The following is an 18345-nucleotide window of genomic DNA, read 5'->3' as shown; positions in this document are numbered from 1 at the left end:
ATGGATCTTGGTGAAACCGTAGGAAAATTTTTATTTTCTGCAACGTTCCCCAACAGTGGCATCATGAGCTAGGTCTATGCGTAGTTCTCTATTGCACGAGTAGAACACAAATCTGTTGTGGGCGTAGATCTTGTCAACTTGCTTGCCACTACTAGTCTTTTCTTGCTTCAGCGGTATTGTGGGATGAAGCGGCCCGGACCGACCTTACACGTACGCTTACGTGAGACAGGTTCCACCGACTGACATGCACTAGTTGCATAAGGTGGCTAGCGGGTGTCTGTCTCTCCTACTTTAGTTGGAGCGGATTCGATGAAAAGGGTCCTCATGAAGGGTAAATAGAAGTTGACAAAATCACGTTGTGGTTATTCGTAGGTAAGAAAACGTTCTTGCTAAAACCCAATTGCAGCCACGTAAAAGATGCAACAACAATTAGAGGACGTCTAACTTGTTTTTGCAGCAATTGTCATGTGATGTGATATGGCTAGAAGTTGTGATGAATGATGAATGATATATTGTGATGTATGAGATCATGTTCTTGTAATAGGAATCACGACTTGCATGTCGATGAGTATGACAACCGGCAGGAGCCATAGGAGTTGTCTTAATTGTTGTATGACCTGCATGTCAATGATTTAACGCCATGTAATTAATTTACTTTATTGCTAAACCATTAGCTATAGTAGTAGAAGTAATAGTTGGCGAGGAACTTCATGGAGGCACGATGATGGAGATCATGATGATGGAGATCATGGTGTCCTGCCAGTGACGAAGATGATCATGGAGCCCCGAAGATGGATATCGAAGGAGCTATATGACATTGGCCATATCATGTCACTACTTTATATAATTGCATGTGATGTTTATTATGTTTTATGCATCTTGTTTACTTAGAACGGCGGTAGTAAATAAGATGATCCCTTATAATAATTTCAAGAAAGTGTTCCCCCTAAGTGTGAACCGTTGCTAAAGTTCATCGTTTCGAAGCACCACGTGATGATCGGGTGTGATAGATCCTTACGTTCACATACAATAGGTGTAAGACAGTTTTACACATGCATAAACACTTAGGGTTAACTTGACGAGCCTAGCATGTACATACATGGCCTCGGAACACAAGAGACCGAAAGGTCGAACATGAGTCATATGGAAGATACGATCAACATGGAGATGTTCACCGATGATGACTAGTCCATCTCACATGATGATCGGACACGGCCTAGTCGACTCGGATCGCGTAACACTTGTATGACTAGAGGGATGTCTAATCTGAGTGGGAGTTCATTAAATAATTTGATTAGATGAACTTAATTATCATGAACTTAGTCTAAAACCTTTGCAAAATATGTCTTGTAGATCAAATGGCCAACGCTCATGTCAACATGAACTTCAACACGTTCCTAGAGAAAACCAAGCTGAAAGATGATGGCGGCAACTATTCAGACTGGGTCCGGAACCTGAGGATCATCCTCATAGCAGCCAAGAAAGATTATGTCCTAGAAGCACCGCTAGGTGAAGCACCAATCCCAGAGAACCAAGACGTTATGAACACTTGGCAGTCACGTGCTGATGATTGCCTCGTTCAGTGCGGCATGCTTTACAGCTTAGAACCGGGGCTCCAAAAGCGTTTTGAGCGACATGGAGCATATGAGATGTTCGAGGAGCTGAAAATGGTTTTTCAAGCTCATGCCCGGGTCGAGAGATATGAAGTCTCCGACAAGTTCTATAGTTGTAAGATGGAGGAAAACAGTTCTGTCAGTGAGCACATACTCAAAATGTCTGGGTTGCACAACCGCCTGTCTCAGCTGGAGATCAACCTCCCGGACGAGGCGGTCATTGACAGAATCCTTCAGTCGCTCCCACCGAGCTACAAGAGCTTTGTGTTGAACTACAATATGCAGGGGATGGTGAAGACCATTCCTGAAGTATTTTCAATGCTGAAGTCAGCAGAGGTTGAAATCAAGAAAGAACATCAAGTGTTGATGGTCAATAAGACCACTAAGTTCAAGAAGAGCAAGGGTAAGAAGGACGGCAAAGATGTTGCCGCGCCCGGTAAGCCAGTTGCCGGGAAGAAGTCAAAGAATGGACCCAAGCCTAAGACTGAGTGCTTTTATTGCAAAGGGAAGGGTCACTGGAAGCGGAACTGCCCCAAATACTTAGCGGACAAGAAGGCCGGCAACACCAAAGGTATATGTGATATACATGTAATTGATGTGTACCTTACCAGTACTTGTAGTAACTCCTGGGTATTTGATACCGGTGCCGTTGCTCATATTTGTAACTCACAGCAGGAGCTGCGGAATAAGCGGAGACTAGCGAAGGATGAGGTGACGATGCGCGTCGGGAATGGTTCCAAGGTCAATGTGATCGCCGTCGGCACGCTACCTCTACATTTACCTACGGGATTAGTTTTAAACCTCAATAATTGTTATTTAGTGCCAAGTTTGAGCATGAACATTGTATCTGGATCTTGTTTAATACGAGATGGCTACTCATTTAAATCCGAGAATAATGGTTGTTCTATTTATATGAGAGATATGTTTTATGGTCATGCCCCGATTATCAATGGTTTATTCTTAATGAATCTCGAACGTAATGTTACACATATTCATAGTGTGAATACCAAAAGATGTAAAGTTGATAACGATAGTCCCACATACTTGTGGCACTGCCACCTTGGTCACATTGGTGTCAAGCGCATGAAGAAGCTCCATGCTGATGGACTTTTGGAGTCTCTCGATTATGAATCATTTGACACATGCGAACCATGCCTCATGGGCAAAATGACCAAGACTCCATTCTCCGGAACAATGGAGCGAGCAACCAACTTATTGGAAATCATACATACTGATGTGTGTGGTCCAATGAGCATTGAGGCTCGCAGAGGATATCGTTATGTTCTCACTCTCACTGATGACTTAAGTAGATATGGGTATGTCTACTTGATGAAACACAAGTCTGAGACCTTTGAAAAGTTCAAGGAATTTCAGAATGAAGTAGAGAATCAACGTGACCGAAAGATAAAATTCTTACGATCGGATCGTGGAGGAGAATATTTAAGTCACGAATTTGGTACGCACTTAAGAAAATGTGGAATCATTTCACAACTCACGCCGCCTGGAACACCTCAGCGTAACGGTGTGTCCGAACGTCGTAATCACACTCTATTGGATATGGTGCGATCTATGATGTCTCTTACCGATTTACCGCTATCATTTTGGGGATACGCTCTAGAGACAGCTACATTCACTTTAAATAGGGCACCGTCTAAATCCGTTGAGACGACCCTGTATGAATTATGGTTGGGGAAGAAACCTAAGCTATCGTTTCTAAAAGTTTGGGGATGTGATGCTTATGTCAAGAAATTTCAACTTGAAAAGCTCGAACCCAAGTCGGAAAAATGCGTCTTCATAGGATACCCCAAGGAAACCATTGGGTATACCTTCTACCTTAGATCCGAAGGAAAGATCTTTGTTGCCAAGAATGGATCCTTTCTGGAAAAGGAGTTTCTCTCGAAAGGAGTAAGTGGGAGGAAAGTAGAACTCGATGAAGTACTACCTCTTGAACCGGAAAGTAGTGCAGCTCAGGAAAATGTTCCTGTGGTGCCTACACCGACTTGAGAGGAAATTAATGATGATGATCAAGGTACTTTGGATCAAGTTGCTACTGAACTTCGTAGGTCCACGAGGACACGTTCCACACCAGAGTGGTATGCCAACCCTGTCCTGGAAATCATGTTGTTAGACAACGGTGAACCTTCGAACTATGAAGAAGCGATGGAGGGCCCAGATTCCAACAAATGGCTAAAATCCATGCAATCCAAGATAGAATCCATGAATGAAAACAAAGTATGGACTTTGACTGACTTGCCCAATGATCGGCGAGCGATAGAAAACAAATGGATCTTTAAGAAGAAGATGGACGCGGATGGTAATGTCACCATCTATAAAGCTCGACTTGTCGCTAAGGGTTATCGGCAAGTTCAAGGGGTTGACTATGATGAGACTTTCTCTCCCGTAGCGAAGCTTAAGTCCGTCCGAATCATGTTAGCAATTGCCGCATACTATGATTATGAGATATGGCAGATGGACGTCAAAACGGCATTCCTTAATGGTTATCTTAAGGAAGAGTTGTATATGATACATCCGGAAGGTTTTGTCGATCCTAAGAATGCTAACAAAGCATGCAAGCTCCAGCGATCCATTTATGGGCTGGTGAAAGCATCTCGGAGTTGGAACATTCGCTTTGATGAGATGATCAAAGCGTTTGGGTTTATGCAGACTTATGGAGAAGCCTGCGTTTACAAGAAAGTGAGTGGGAGCTCTGTAGCATTTCTCATATTATATGTAGATGACATACTTTTGATGGGAAATGATATAGAATTCTTGGACAGCATTAAGGCCTACTTGAATAAGTGTTTTTCAATGAAGGACCTTGGAGAAGCTGCTTACATATTAGGCATCAAGATCTATAGGAATAGATCGAGACGCCTCATAGGTCTTTCACAAAGCACATACCTTGATAAGATTTTGAAGAAGTTCAAAATGGATCAGTCCAAGAAAGGGTTCTTGTCTGTATTGCAAGGTGTGAGATTGAGCTCAGCTCAATGCCCGACCACGGCAAAAGATAAAGAAGAGATGAGTGTCATCCCCTATGCCTCAGCCATAGGATCTATTATGTATGCCATGCTGTGTACCAGACCTGGTGTAAACCTTGCCGTAAGATTGGTAGGAAGGTACCAAAGTAATCCCGGCAAGGAACACTGGACAGTGGTCAAGAATATCCTGAAGTACCTAAAAAGGACAAATGACATGTTTCTCGTTTATGGAGGTGACGAAGAGCTCGTCGTAAAGGGTTATGTCGACGCTAGCTTCGACACAGATCCGGATGACACTAAGTCACAAACCGGATACGTGTATATGTTGAATCGTGGAGCAGTGAGCTAGTGCAGTTGCAAGCAGAGCGTCGTGGCGGGATCTACATGTGAAGCGGAGTACACGGCAGCCTCGGAGGCAGCGCATGAAGCAATATGGATGAAGGAGTTCATCACCGACCTAGGAGTCATACCCAATGCGTCGGGGCCAATCACTCTCTTCTGTGACAACACTGGAGCTATTGCCCTTGCCAAGGAGCCCAGGTTTCACAAGAAGACCAAGCACATCAAGCATCGTTTCAACTCCATCCGTGAAAATGTTCAAGATGGAGACATAGATATTTGCAAAGTACATACGGATCTGAATGTCGCAGATCTGTTGACTAAACCTCTTCCGCGAGCAAAACATGATCAACACCAGAACTCTATGGGTGTTCGATTCATCGCAATGTAACTAGATTATTGACTCTAGTGCAAGTGGGAGACTGTTGGAAATATGCCCTAGAGGCAATAATAAAAGGATTATTATTATATTTCTTTGTTCATGATAGTTGTCTTTTATTCATGCTATAATTGTATTATCCGGAAATCGTAATACACGTGTGAATACTTAGACCACAACATGTCCCTAGTGAGCCTCTAGTTGACTATCTCGTTGATCAACAGATAGTCATGGTTTCCTGACTATGGACATTGGATGTCGTTGATAACTGGATCACATAATTGGGAGAATGATGTGATGGACAAGACCCAATCCTAAGCATAGCACAAGATCGTGTAGTTTGTTTTGCTAGAGATTTTCCAATGTCAAGTATCTTTTCCTTAGACCATGAGATCGTGTAACTCCCGGATACCGTAGGAGTGCTTTGGGTGTACCAAACGTCATAACATAACTGGGTGACTATAAAGGTGCACTACAGGTATCTCCGAAAGTGTCTGTTGGGTTGACACGGATCGAGACTGGGATTTGTCACTCCGTATAACGGAGAGGTATCACTGGGCCCACTCGGTAGTGCATCATCATAATGAGCTCATAGTGACCAAGTGTCTGGTCACGGGATCATGCATTACGGTACGAGTAAAGTGACTTGCCGGCAACGAGATTGAACGAGGTATTGGGATACCGATGATCGAATCTCGGGCAAGTAACATACTATCCGACAAAGGGAATAGTATACGGGGTTGCTTGAATCCTCGACATCGTGGTTCATCCGATGAGATCATCGAGGAGTGTGTGGGAGCCAACATGGGTATCCAGATCCCGCTGTTGGTTATTGACCGGAGAGCCGTCTCAGTCATGTTTGCATGTCTCCCGAACCCATAGGGTCTACACACATAAGGTTCGGTGACGCTAGGGTTGTATGAATATGAGTATGCAGCAAACCGAATGTTGTTCAAAGTCCCGGATGAGATCCCGGATGTCACGAGGAGTTCTGGAATGGTCCGGAGGTAAAGAATTATATATAGGAAGTGCTGTTTCGGCCATCGGAAAAGTTTCGGGTTCACCCGGTATTGTACCGGGACCACCGAAAGGATCCCGGGGGTCCACCGGGTGGGGCCACCTATCCCGGGGGCCCCGTGGGCTGAAGTTGGAGGGGAACAAGCCCCTAGTGGGATGGTGCGCCCCCCCCCCCCTTGGGCCCCCCTGCGCCTAGGGTTGGAAACCCTAGGTGGGGGGCGCGCCCCACTTTCCTTGGGGGGCACTCCACCCCCCTGGCCGCCGCCCCCCTTGGGAGATTAGATCTCCCAGGGCCGGCGCCCCCCCTGGGGGCCTATATAAAGGAGGGGGGAGGGAGGGCAGCCGCACCCTGTGTCTTGGCGCCTCCCTCCCCCTGCTACACCTCTTCATCCTCCCGCAATAGCTTGGCGAAGCCCTGCCGGAGTTCTGCTGCATCCACCACCACGCCGTCGTGCTGCTGGATCTTCATCAACCTCTCCTTCCCCCTTGATGGATCAAGACGGAGGAGACGTCATGCTGACCGTATGTGTGTTGAACGTGGAGGTGCCGTCCGTTCGGCGCTAGGATCTCCGGTGATAGGATCACGACGAGAACGACTACCTCAACCCCGTTCTCTTGAACGCTTCCGCACGCGATCTACAAGTGGTATGTAGATGCATCTATCTCCTATCACTCATTGCTTAGATGAACTCATAGATGGATCTTGGTGAAACTTTAGGAAAATTTTTATTTTCTGCAACATTCCCCAACAGTTCCAGGCAAGTCGGCTTACCCAGTTGGCAAGATTGAATTGGAGGTGGCCTTTGGAGATGAGTATGATTCCAGGGGTGAGAAATTGACGTTTGAAGTGGTTAAAATCAGGAGTCCATATCACGCTTTATTTGGGCGACCGGCTTATGCCAAGTTCATGGCACAGCCGTGTTATGTTTATTTACAGCTCAAGATGCCGGGTTATAAGGTCACAATCACTGTGCATGGGAGTCGAAAGGTGGCCTTGGAGTGTGAAGAGGGCGATGCGGCTTACGCTGAGTCTGCCTGTGCTGCGGAGGAGCTCAAATTTTATCAAGACAATGTTGACCCGACAGATATGACCTCCTTAAAGAAGCCGACAACTGAGCACGACCCGGCGTTGAAGTTCAAATCGACCGCTGAGACGAAGCTTGTTGATTTTACCCCAGGAGATTCTTCTAAGCAGTTCAGTATTAGTGCCAATTTGGATCCCAAATAGGAAAGCGCACTCATCGAGTTCATCCGTGAGAACCGGGGCATCTTTGCATGGAAACCTTCTGACATGCCGGGTGTACCGAGGGAACTCGCTGAGCACACTCTCAATATTGATCCGAAGTATAAGCCGGTCAGGCAGTTTCTCAAACGGTTCAACGAAGAGAGACGGAAAGCTATCGGAGAAGAGGTCGCCCGACTCTTAGCGGCCGGATTTATTATAGAAGTTTTTCACCCGGAGTGGTTGGCTAACCCGGTGCTTGTACTCAAGAAGAACGCCACTTGGCGGATGTGTGTGGATTACGCGGACTTAAACAAAGCTTGTCCGGCTGATCCCTTTGCTCTTCCCCGTATTGATCAAATCATTGATGATACGGCGGGTTGTGAATGTTTGAGCTTCTTGGATGCTTACTCTGGTTATCATCAGATCAAGATGGCAGTTAAGGACCAGGAGAAGATAGCTTTCATCACTCCGTTTGGAGCCTTCTATTATGTATCTATGTCGTTTGGACTCAAAAGCGCCCAGGCGACTTACCAGCGATGTGTCCAGAACTGTTTGCACGATCAAATTGGGCGTAATGTTCATGCTTATGTGGATGACATCATGGTGAAGTCCAGAGAAAAGGAAGCCTTGATATCTGACTTGAGAGAGACCTTTGACAATCTCCGGGTTTACAAGATGATGCTTAACCCGGCCAAGTGTGTGTTTGGTGTGCCTGCGGGCAAGCTCTTGGGTTTTCTGGTGTCAAACAGAGGCATTGAAGCTAATCCGGAGAAGATCAAGGCGATTACCTCTCTGGCTAAGCCGGCGTGTATCAATGATGTTCAGCGCCTGGCGGGTCGTGTTGCCGCTTTGAGCCGGTTCATAAGCCGGATGGGGAAGAAGGCCCTGCCGTTATATCAGATGATGAAGAAAGCAGACACTTTTGTCTGGAGTGATGCTCCTGATGCCGCTTTTGAAGACTTAAAAAGACAGTTGTCTGAACCGCCGGTTCTTGCAGCTCCTATTGACAAAGAGTCGTTGCTGTTATATGTGGCTGCCAATTCACGAGCCGTCAGTGTTGCTATCGTAGTGGAGCGTAAGGAAGCTGGCAGGTAGCATCCGGTTCAACGGCCGGTTTACTACATCAGTGAAGTGCTCATTGAGTCTAAGCAATGGTATCCACATTGGCAGAAACTCGTTTAAGGAGTGTTTATGGCCAACCGGAAGTTGAAGCAATACTTTCAAAGTCATCCCATAACTGTGGTAAGTTCTGCCCCTTTGGGAGACATCATCCAGAATAGGGAGGCCACAGGACGAGTCGCCAAGTGGGCTATCGAGCTTGGGCCTCATGATTTGAAGTACATGCCACGCACTACTATTAAGTCTCAGGCCTTGGTGGATTTTATCAATGATTGGACAGAGTTGCAGGCACCTGAGGAGAAGCCAGATAACACATATTGGACTATTCACTTTGACAGGTCCAGAAAACTCCAGGCTTTCCGTCATGGTTTCTACTGGCTCACGACTCATGCTGATGCGGAGGATCTGGTCAGTAAATGTGACGGTTGTCAGAAGTTCTCACGACGTACTCATGTGCCGGCTCAAGAATTGAGGATGATCCCAATTACCTGGCCGTTTGCAGTCTGGGGGCTTGACATGGTGGGACCTTTCAAAAGGTCTAAGGACAAAAAGACACATCTCCTGGTGGCAGTGGATAAGTTTACAAAGTGGGTTGAGGCGGAGCCAGTCAGTAAGTGTGATGTGGCCACAGCGGTTTAGTTCATGAAAAGGGTGGTCTTTCGTTTTGGTTTCCCAACCAGCATTATAACAGATAATGGCACTAATCTATCCAAGGGTGCCATGGAGGAGTTCTGTCAACGAGAGCATATCCGGCTTGACATTTCGGCTGTTGCTCATCCTCAATCCAATGGTCAAGCAGAAAGAGCTAATCAGGAGATCCTGAGGGGTATCAAACCCCGGCTCTTGGTCCCCTTACAGCGGACTACGGGTTGTTGGGTGGAGGAATTACCCTCTGTGTTGTGGAGCATCAACACTACACCTAACAGATCCACGAGTTATACACCTTTCTTCATGGTCTATGGAGCAGAAGCAGTCCTGCCAAGTGATATCCGGCACAATTCACCCCGTGTGGCGGCTTACGTTGAGGCTGATAATGAAAAAGCTCGTCAGGAGGCACTTGACTAATTAGATGAGGAGCGAGACTTGGCAATAGCCCGCTCAGCGATTTACCAGTAAGACCTTCGTCGCTACCACACCCGCCGGGTCAGAAGCAGAACCTTTCAGGAAGGCGACTTAGTGCTCCGGCTCATCCAGGATCAGTCTGATATGCACAAGCTATCCCCTCCTTGGGAAGGACCCTTTGTGGTCAGCAAGAATCTAAACAATGGGTCATATTACCTTATTGATATTCGAGAGCACAAAGACTCACGTAAGTCGGAGGAAGAGACCCACCGGCCGTGGAATATAGCCCATCTCCGGCCTTACTATACTTAAGCCACCGGCTCTCAGATGTATATATTTTGACGATGTATATATTATAAAGCAATAAAGCAGGACCTCTGTCCTTTTTCTTTACCCTCAAAATTCTATATGTCTTTTTTGTCAGATGGTGGAAACAACCAACAAGAAGCGGATCATATCTGAATCCGGCTTTTCCTTTGGTCCGGCTTATGATCATATCTGAATCTAGCCATGATCACTTGGTGGCTTCCTGTTCAAACATAGGTCGTATTCGAACCAAAGAGAACATAGCTGTCGATACCCACTTGATGGGCATACTGCCAAACCCACTTGGGGGCTTCTTGATCATATTTGAATCATAGCTTAACCCCTTTGGGTCTGACGTGGATCGTATTCGAATCAGCGTCATTAAACAACTCTTATGGTCACTTGGGGGCTTCCTGTTCACACATGGGTCGTATTCGAACCAAAGAGAACATAGCTGTCGATACCCACCTCATCGGCATCGCCAAAGCCACTGGGGGCTATATGATCATATCCGAATTTTAGCTTAACCCCTTTGGGACGGTTTATTGATCGTATTCGAATCAGAAGCCTGTGAATGTTGTTTATTATCCATCATAAGTATAATTACTTTGATTATCTTGAGACCTTTCCTAAAGGTGTAATGAGATGGTTTTCGATTCTTCCGGTTTAATATTTACCACCCCAAGTTGTTAAGTGCTGGGTGAACATCATATGAGCAGGAAAGATTATCAAAGGATCGCAGGTATGCTATTATGCTTATGTTTAGCAAGTATAGTCATAAATCAGCCTGTATATGATGTTTTTTGGTTTGCGTTCCGGGTTATCAATACTTTCTGTGACCCCTGACGCGATAAAATGCCAAGGGAATTTTGCTTGTTTTATGTGCAAAATAAGGCAAGAAAATTTAAAATAACAAGAAAATAAACGCCAGAAATATATAGCAGTAGCGGCTTACGAAAGTGTTAAGCGCTAGGAATATGCGCGAAGGCATGATGAACATTGGGAAGTTTTTTCTACCCTATTACAAGACTCCCCGAGTCTGAATAAATGAATCATTGTTTTTTGCAAAACACCTGGCGATTCACTCCTTCGACGGGCTTGAAGACTTCGGGTTATCCTTCTCCGCTTATTCGTCAGCTGTTTTGTCCTAGAAAGTTGACGACGCCCAGTCAATGCCGCTCAAAGCTTCAAACTCAGCTTCATCATCTATTAAGTCGGCTGGGTCCACTTCAGGGGCAAAAGTATGCTTACGAATTGGAGGGATCAGGCTGATTTGATCATATGAAGTGTTTGGAATTCTCCGGTTCTCACTGTCATAACCCGGCGAATACTTGGTAAGGTCAGTGTCATTTCCAATAAGGGTTGCCACGGGACGTATGGCTTTGACACGGGCGGTGAAATCATGGTCGTCAAATACAGAACCGTCCTCCTTCAGACTTGGGTATCCAAGGGCAAGGTCGGCCGGGTCTAGTTCTGGGAGCCATGCTTTAGCCTGGCTCAATGCGGCTACGGCTCCGGCTCTGGCGGATGCCTGCCTTAAATCCTGAATTCGCTGAGGTAGCACAGCGAGATGCTTCAGCACGTCTTGCAAAAGGTGAGGAGTGGTGTTTGATAAGGCTACAACGGCCAAGGCACGTTATGACCCAGAGTACAGCTGTTCCACTAGGGTGTAAACCGCCTTAAGCTTGATTAGCATGTTTTGCTTAAGGTTGGTTGTCGGTGTCGAAACCGGCAGATCTCGGGTAGGGGGTCCCGAACTGTGCGTCTAGGCGGATAGTAACAGGAGACAAGGGACACGATGTTTTACCCAGGTTCGGGCCCTCTTGATGGAGGTAAAACCCTACGTCCTGCTTGATTGATATTGATATTGTGGATGTTTACAAGAGTGGATCTACCATGATATCAAGGAGGCTAAACCCTAGAAGCTAGCCTATGGTATGATTGTAATGGTTGTTGTTGTTGTTGTGTCCTACGGACTAGAGCCATCTGGTTTATATAGACACCGGAGAGGGCTAGGGTTACATAGAGTCGGTTACAATGGTAGGAGATCTACGTATCCGTATTGCCAAGCTTGCCTTCCACGCCAAGGAAAGTCCCATCCGGACACGGGACGAAGTCTTCAATCTTGTATCTTCATAGTCTTGGAGTCCGGTCGATGATGATGATAGTCCGGCCGATGATAGTTCGGCCGATGATGGTAGTCCGGCTATCTGGACACCCCCTAATCCGGGACTCCCTCAGTAGCCCCTGAACCAGGCTTCAATGACGATAAGTCCGGCGCGTATATTGCTTGGCATTGCAAGGCGGGTTCCTCCTCCGAATGATAGAAGATTGTGAACACCAGGATAGTGTCCGGCTCTGCAAAATAAATTCCACATTCCACCGTAGAGAGAATAATATATACACAAGTTCAATCTGCTAACGTTTTTTTGCGGCATGACGTCATGCCACTACCAAGCCATTACTTGAATCATTTTTTACTCTACCACCTCAGCGCATTTAGCGAAGCGGTTTCCTTGGCACGTCTTGTCGAAGCAGGGATCGTGTTCCCCCTTAATCCGGGATTCTCATCAATACGGACGTGGGTAACCCAACCACGCCATTGATGGTGACGCTTGGGGGATAAGCGAGTTTTACCAGGCCGGTGGGGGACGCGTAGACTTCGCGTGCCCATATAAGGGATAAGGATTCACCTTTTCACCTACGCCTTCTTCCTCCTTTGCTTTTCCATCTCCGCGCACTCGAGCTCCAGCGCCCAAGCCCGCACATCTCGTCTCAACCTTCCCCAGTCATGTCTGGAGCGGGAGGCAAGTGGATGACCTCCTCCGTTACGGAGGAGCACATCGAAAGACTGCGCAGCGCCGGCTACCTGTCCGGCGACATTGTGCACTGGCTGCCCGACGAGGGGCAGCTCATCCCCACCCCCAGGCCCTATGAGAGGGTCGTTTTTCTTCCCCACTTCCTCCGCGGACTGGGATTTCCACTTCACCCCTTTGTCCGGGGGCTCATGTTCTACTACGTCCTGGATTTCCATGATCTGGCGCCGAACTTCATCCTCAACATCTCGGCATTTATCGTCGTGTGCGAGGCCTTCCTCTGCATCCAGCCCCACTTCGGCTTGTGGCTCAAGACCTTCAATGTCAAGCCGAAGGTAGTGAAGGGCACTCAAGCGGAGTGCGGAGGCGCCATGTTGGGCAAGATGCCCAACATCCTTTGGTTCGAAGGGGCCTTCGTGGAATCCGTCAAGGGGTGGCAATCGGGGTGGTTCTATATCACCGAGCCGCGCGACCCTACGTGGGCGGCGGCCCCCGAGTTCAGATCTGGTATCCCCATGCAGCTCACCTCCTGGAAAGAGAAGGACTTGTTGTGGGGTAGTTCGGAGGAGCTGACGGGACTCCAAGCCTGTATCCAGAAGCTGGTGAAGAAGCTCAGGCTGGTTAACGTGGTCCAAGTCATGCTCGTCCGCCGGATTCTCCCATGCCAGGAGCGGGCATTCAATCTATGGGAGTTCAATCCGGAGCAGCACCAGGCGCTGAGCGGACTCTTCGACACGATGTACGAAGGCGCCTGGAGGGTGTTGTTTAAGGGCGCCGAAGCCCCCGCATCCGCGACTGAAGATCGCGGATTTCACTCGCAGCGTCAAGCCGACGAGGTAAGTGATTCTACCCCTTTATGGGACACTTGCTTTTCATAGTTTGACTCTATGCGGGTTTTGATTTCCCCTTTTCCTTTGACAGGACTGGATGAGGAAGGCGGAGCAGATTATCTGCCCGGCTCCTATGCCAGAAAACCCAGTAGACGCCCATCTAGCGAGGCTGCTGGTTCCGGCACCGCACGTGGTGCCGGAGAAGAAGGCCAAGAAGGAGGCCACGGGTGCTCGAAAGAGTTCCCGTTTTTAGGTATCCGACGACTCCGGGGCGGACTCCTCCCTCGAAAACGAGGAGGAGAAAGAGGACTCTCTCCCAGACGAGGGAGAGATGAAGAGGAAGGCTTCCCCAACAGGGGAGGCTGAAGGGTCCAAGAGGGGAAGGACTATTCCCCCGGACAGCTCCGCCAACATCAACGTTGGCGAGGAAGAATGGCCTTCAAGGGCCAGGCCTCCGGCGAGATCGTAAGTATCCGGATTCCTGAATGATTTATAATTTCTTTTTCTACGTCACATAGTGTCATTCCGATGCCGCATGCTGCCTGTAGTCTGGCCAATGATGATCTCCCCGCTTCATCGAGCGGGTCGTTGGCTCCGTCGGATGTAGACTCCATCCCGACCGCCTCCACCCCTCGCGACACCGAGGACGCCGAGGTGGGATCCCAAGAAGGGACCCATCAGGGGGAGGCTCCGGAGGCGCCACAAGGCGGCCTCCCGGACTTTGCGCCGGACTCCACATCAGAACCCGCAGTGGTTCCGGAGTCCGGCCGGCGGCCCCTTCGCACGAAGGGAAAGACCATGACGCTGGCAGCTTCCGTCCAACCGGAGGCGCCGGACAATTTGTTGGAGGCGCTGCAGAGCGCTTCCATCGAGGAAGAACACCGCACTATTATGAGTGCGGTGATTCAGAAGGTACAGCTTGCCAAGAGCGGGCTGACCGAAGCCTGCAATAGCCTTCTATCAGGCTTTGAGGTAAGAAGTTAGAAATATGCAATGTAATACCGCATAGACAGTAGCCCCTGATGCTCGGTTCGGTGTTCGGAAAGAAAAGCCGGACTGAGGATTCGGAAAAAAAAAGATATACGCAGGGTTGCTAAAAAATTATGTCAATATGGGTTGTAGGCTGCGCTGCTGACCTCTGCCGCACTGACTGCGGAGGTCGGTGCTTTGAAGCAGGAGCTCGAGCGGTCCGAGCAAGAGCTCGGCCGCGCCAAGAAGCAGCTCCAGGACACAGAAGGTGAGTAACACCTCTTTGAACTTGTACCTTACAGAAAAGGATTTAGGTTGCAACAAAAAATAACAAGGATAACATGGGTACTGCAGGGGCCACGAACGAGGTGGCGACCCTGAAGGAGGCCGTGTCCGCGGCCGAACGCAATGCAGCCGCGGAACGGGTAGAGCGAGAAAAGCAGGAGGCACGGGTGGCGGTGGTTCGGCAAGAGCTCCAGGCTCTCATGGAAAAGCATGAGAGCTTGGAGCGTGACTCAAAGACTCGAGAGTCCGAGCTTGCCTCGGCTCTCAAAAGTGCCAAAACTGCCAAGGCCGATGCCCATAAGTCCCTTCAGGAGATTGAGTTGGTGAGGAAGATAGCGGCGGGTAAGGCATTTTTCATGCAAAGCAAGCATGTGAATGTAAATTACGTGTTACTTACCCGAATTCGGAGCTCTCCAGGGGCGTTTGCAGATCTGCCTCGCAGTGTGTCTGATGCCGCCGCATTCTACCGAGCCGAGGAGGGCAGCTCAACGGAGAAGGTCTTATGGTCTCAGTATGCTGAGGCCGGCCATCCGGTGCCCCCTAGCGACCAGCTGAAGCAGCTGGTCGAGCTCCACAAGGTGGCCAAGCAGGCCATGAAGGGCCTCATAGTCTGGCTGTGGCCTGGAGAGGCCATGCCAGGGAGCTACTTCGGCCTCGTGCGACGGTTGGTGGATGTGTGCCCCTGGGTGGAGGTTATCAAGCGCTCCGCCTATATTGAAGGTGCTCGTCGGGCCCTTGCCCGCGCAAAGGTGCATTGGGGCAAGCTGGATGCGGAGAAGCTAATCACTGACGTGCCACCAGCGGGCAAGGAATATCGTACGCCCGAGATGTACTATAAGACTGTCCTGAAGGGTGCCCGCAAGATTGCGGATGAGTGCGCTAGAGATGTGATTATTGAGTAAATTCGCAATGTGTTATCCTGTGCGCTGAAAACTTTGTTCATATGCGCTAAGCAACGCTTGTTAATTTAAAATATTACCTTTTGTGCGGCCGTTTATTAAATCTGAGAGATGGCAAGTCGTCGGCTTCAGCCCCCATGCCACGAGTGCTGGGGTGTTCGGGATAAACTTGAGCACTCTTGTTCCCATTTTTGGGTCCATCTAGGGAGGCGCTCAACACAACGAACAAGGCAACCGGACTTATAGTGCTTGAACACTCTCACTTAGCCATAGAATTCTATAATTTTAAGTTTCGGCGAAGCCCCTAGTATTCGGAAGACCGAATTCGGGGCGCTATCCACGCCTTCGTCGGACATTATCCGGTACTTCGCTCGAAGCGGCGTAGGTCTTTAAGGACCCGAAAAGACCTCTCGAACAGCGACCAGTCTCTCACCATATCATGCCAGTCAGTTTTAGCTTTCTCCACTGAGGCGTTAACCCGGCTCAACAGGGGCGCAATCGCAGTGGTTCTCCCAGTGCTACCTTAGCCGATAGAACGGAACGTAAGGTGCCAAACATGGGAGCCGGGCAAACCCAACTATTGACCCAAGACATGATTCAGAGCCGATTCATATAATGCTATAAGTTCGGGGTGCCGCACTTGTGAAAGTGTGCGGACTTTATCACACCATAATGCGGGGAACATAAGCCCCTGGTGTATTTGGCCGTACCAAAATGTACGGATGCAACATGTCGTAAATGAACATATATATATAAGGTAATGCAATTATGGGCAAAAAGTGCTGCATTTTATTCGAGAAGATTTGCTATGAGTGCGGAATGATACAAATAGTGCGGAAAGCAAGGGATTGGACGAATTAAAGGCGTCTCCCTCCAGGGATAGGCCGTGGAATGGTGTATTTAACAAATTTAATGCTCGTAATGGAGACCACCTGAGTGTTCGTCGCAGCCTTTGTCCCTCCCTGGCTGTTGCATCATGAGTTCGGCAGGTTCGCCGCCGGACAGAGTTCTGTATAAAAAAGAGAGAAATAAAAGATAAAAAGAGCGACACACTTGGGAGCCCCTGGTGTGGTCGAACCGCACTCTGGGTCTGTTGTGGTTGTGCCTCTCCCCCTATGCCCGTGGTATCTCCAGGGCGTAATTATGTACGCGGAGAGTTTGTCTTACAATTTTGCGAGGGCTGGGGTTGAGGCCGCATTGCTACGCGTGCTCGGAACGTGCCAGGTGGTCTTGGTTGATGTTGCTCCGGGCGCGTTTGGCCGTGTCCGGTCGTTTAGCGGCCGGACTCAAAAATTGCCTTAAAAGGCTGCTCTGTACTTCTGCCGCGAGAGCCGCTGTATGTTCCTCCGTTCGGAGGGAGCGTTCCGTGTTTCCATTGACCGTGATGACTCCACGAGGGCCTGGCATCTTGAGCTTAAGGTATGCATAATGCGGCACCGCGTTGAATTTTGCGAACGCGGTTCGTCCGAGCAGAGCATGATAGCCACTACGGAATGGGACTATGTCGAAGATTAACTCCTCGCTTCGGAAATTATCCGGGGATCCGAAGACCACTTCCAGTGTAACTGAGCCTGTACAACTGGCCTCGACACCTGGTATGACGCCTTTGAAGGTTGTCTTTGTAGGTTTAATCCTTGAAGGGTCTATGCCCATCTTTCGCACTGTATCCTGATAAAGCAGGTTCAGGCTACTGTCGCCGTCCATCAGGACTCTCGTGAGGTGAAATCCATCGACGATTGGGTCAAAAACCAATGCGGCGAATCCGCCATGGCGGATACTGGTCGGATGGTCTCTTCGATCGAAAGTGATCGGGCAAGAGGACCATGGGTTGAATTTTGGGGCGACTGGCTACATTGCGTATACGTCCCTTAGTGCACGCTTCCGCTCCCTCTTGGGTATATGCGTTGCGTATATCATGTTTACCGTCCGAACTTGAGGGGGGAATCCCTTTTGTCCTCTGTTGTTCGGCAGCCGGGTGTCTTCCTCGTCATTGCTGTGTAGCCCCTTGTCATTGTTTTCGGTGATTAATTTGCCTGCCTGCTTGAATACCCAACAATCTCTGTTGGTGTGGTTAGCTGGCTTTTCGGGGGTTCCATGTATTTGACAGGAGCGGTTGAGTATTCGGTCCAAATTGGACGGGCCCGGAGTGGTTCTTTTGAATGGCTTCTTCCGTTGACCGGGCTTGGGGCCTCGGAATCCTGCGTTGACTGTCGTATCCTCATTGCTGTCGCCGTTAATGCGGCGTTTGTTTTTGTTTCGACGCGACATGCCATTGCGGTCCTTGGTATCCGGACTGCCAGCGTTTTTGCTGAGGTTGTTGCTGCGAGCTAGCCAGCTATCCTCTCCTGCATAGAAGCGGGTCATGAGTGATGTGAGGGCTGCCATGGATTTCGGCTTTTCCTGTCCTAGGTGCCGGGCCAGCCACTCGTCGCGGATGTTATGTTTGAAGGCAGCGAGGGCCTCTGCATCCGGACAGTCGACGATTTGATTTTTCTTTGTTAAGAA

The sequence above is a fragment of the Triticum dicoccoides genome, chromosome 7B, assembly GCF_002162155.2.
Source record: "Triticum dicoccoides isolate Atlit2015 ecotype Zavitan chromosome 7B, WEW_v2.0, whole genome shotgun sequence".
Lineage (NCBI taxonomy): Eukaryota > Viridiplantae > Streptophyta > Magnoliopsida > Poales > Poaceae > Triticum > Triticum dicoccoides.
The sequence above is the reverse complement of the archived record's forward strand: the minus strand, read 5'-3'. Positions refer to the sequence as shown.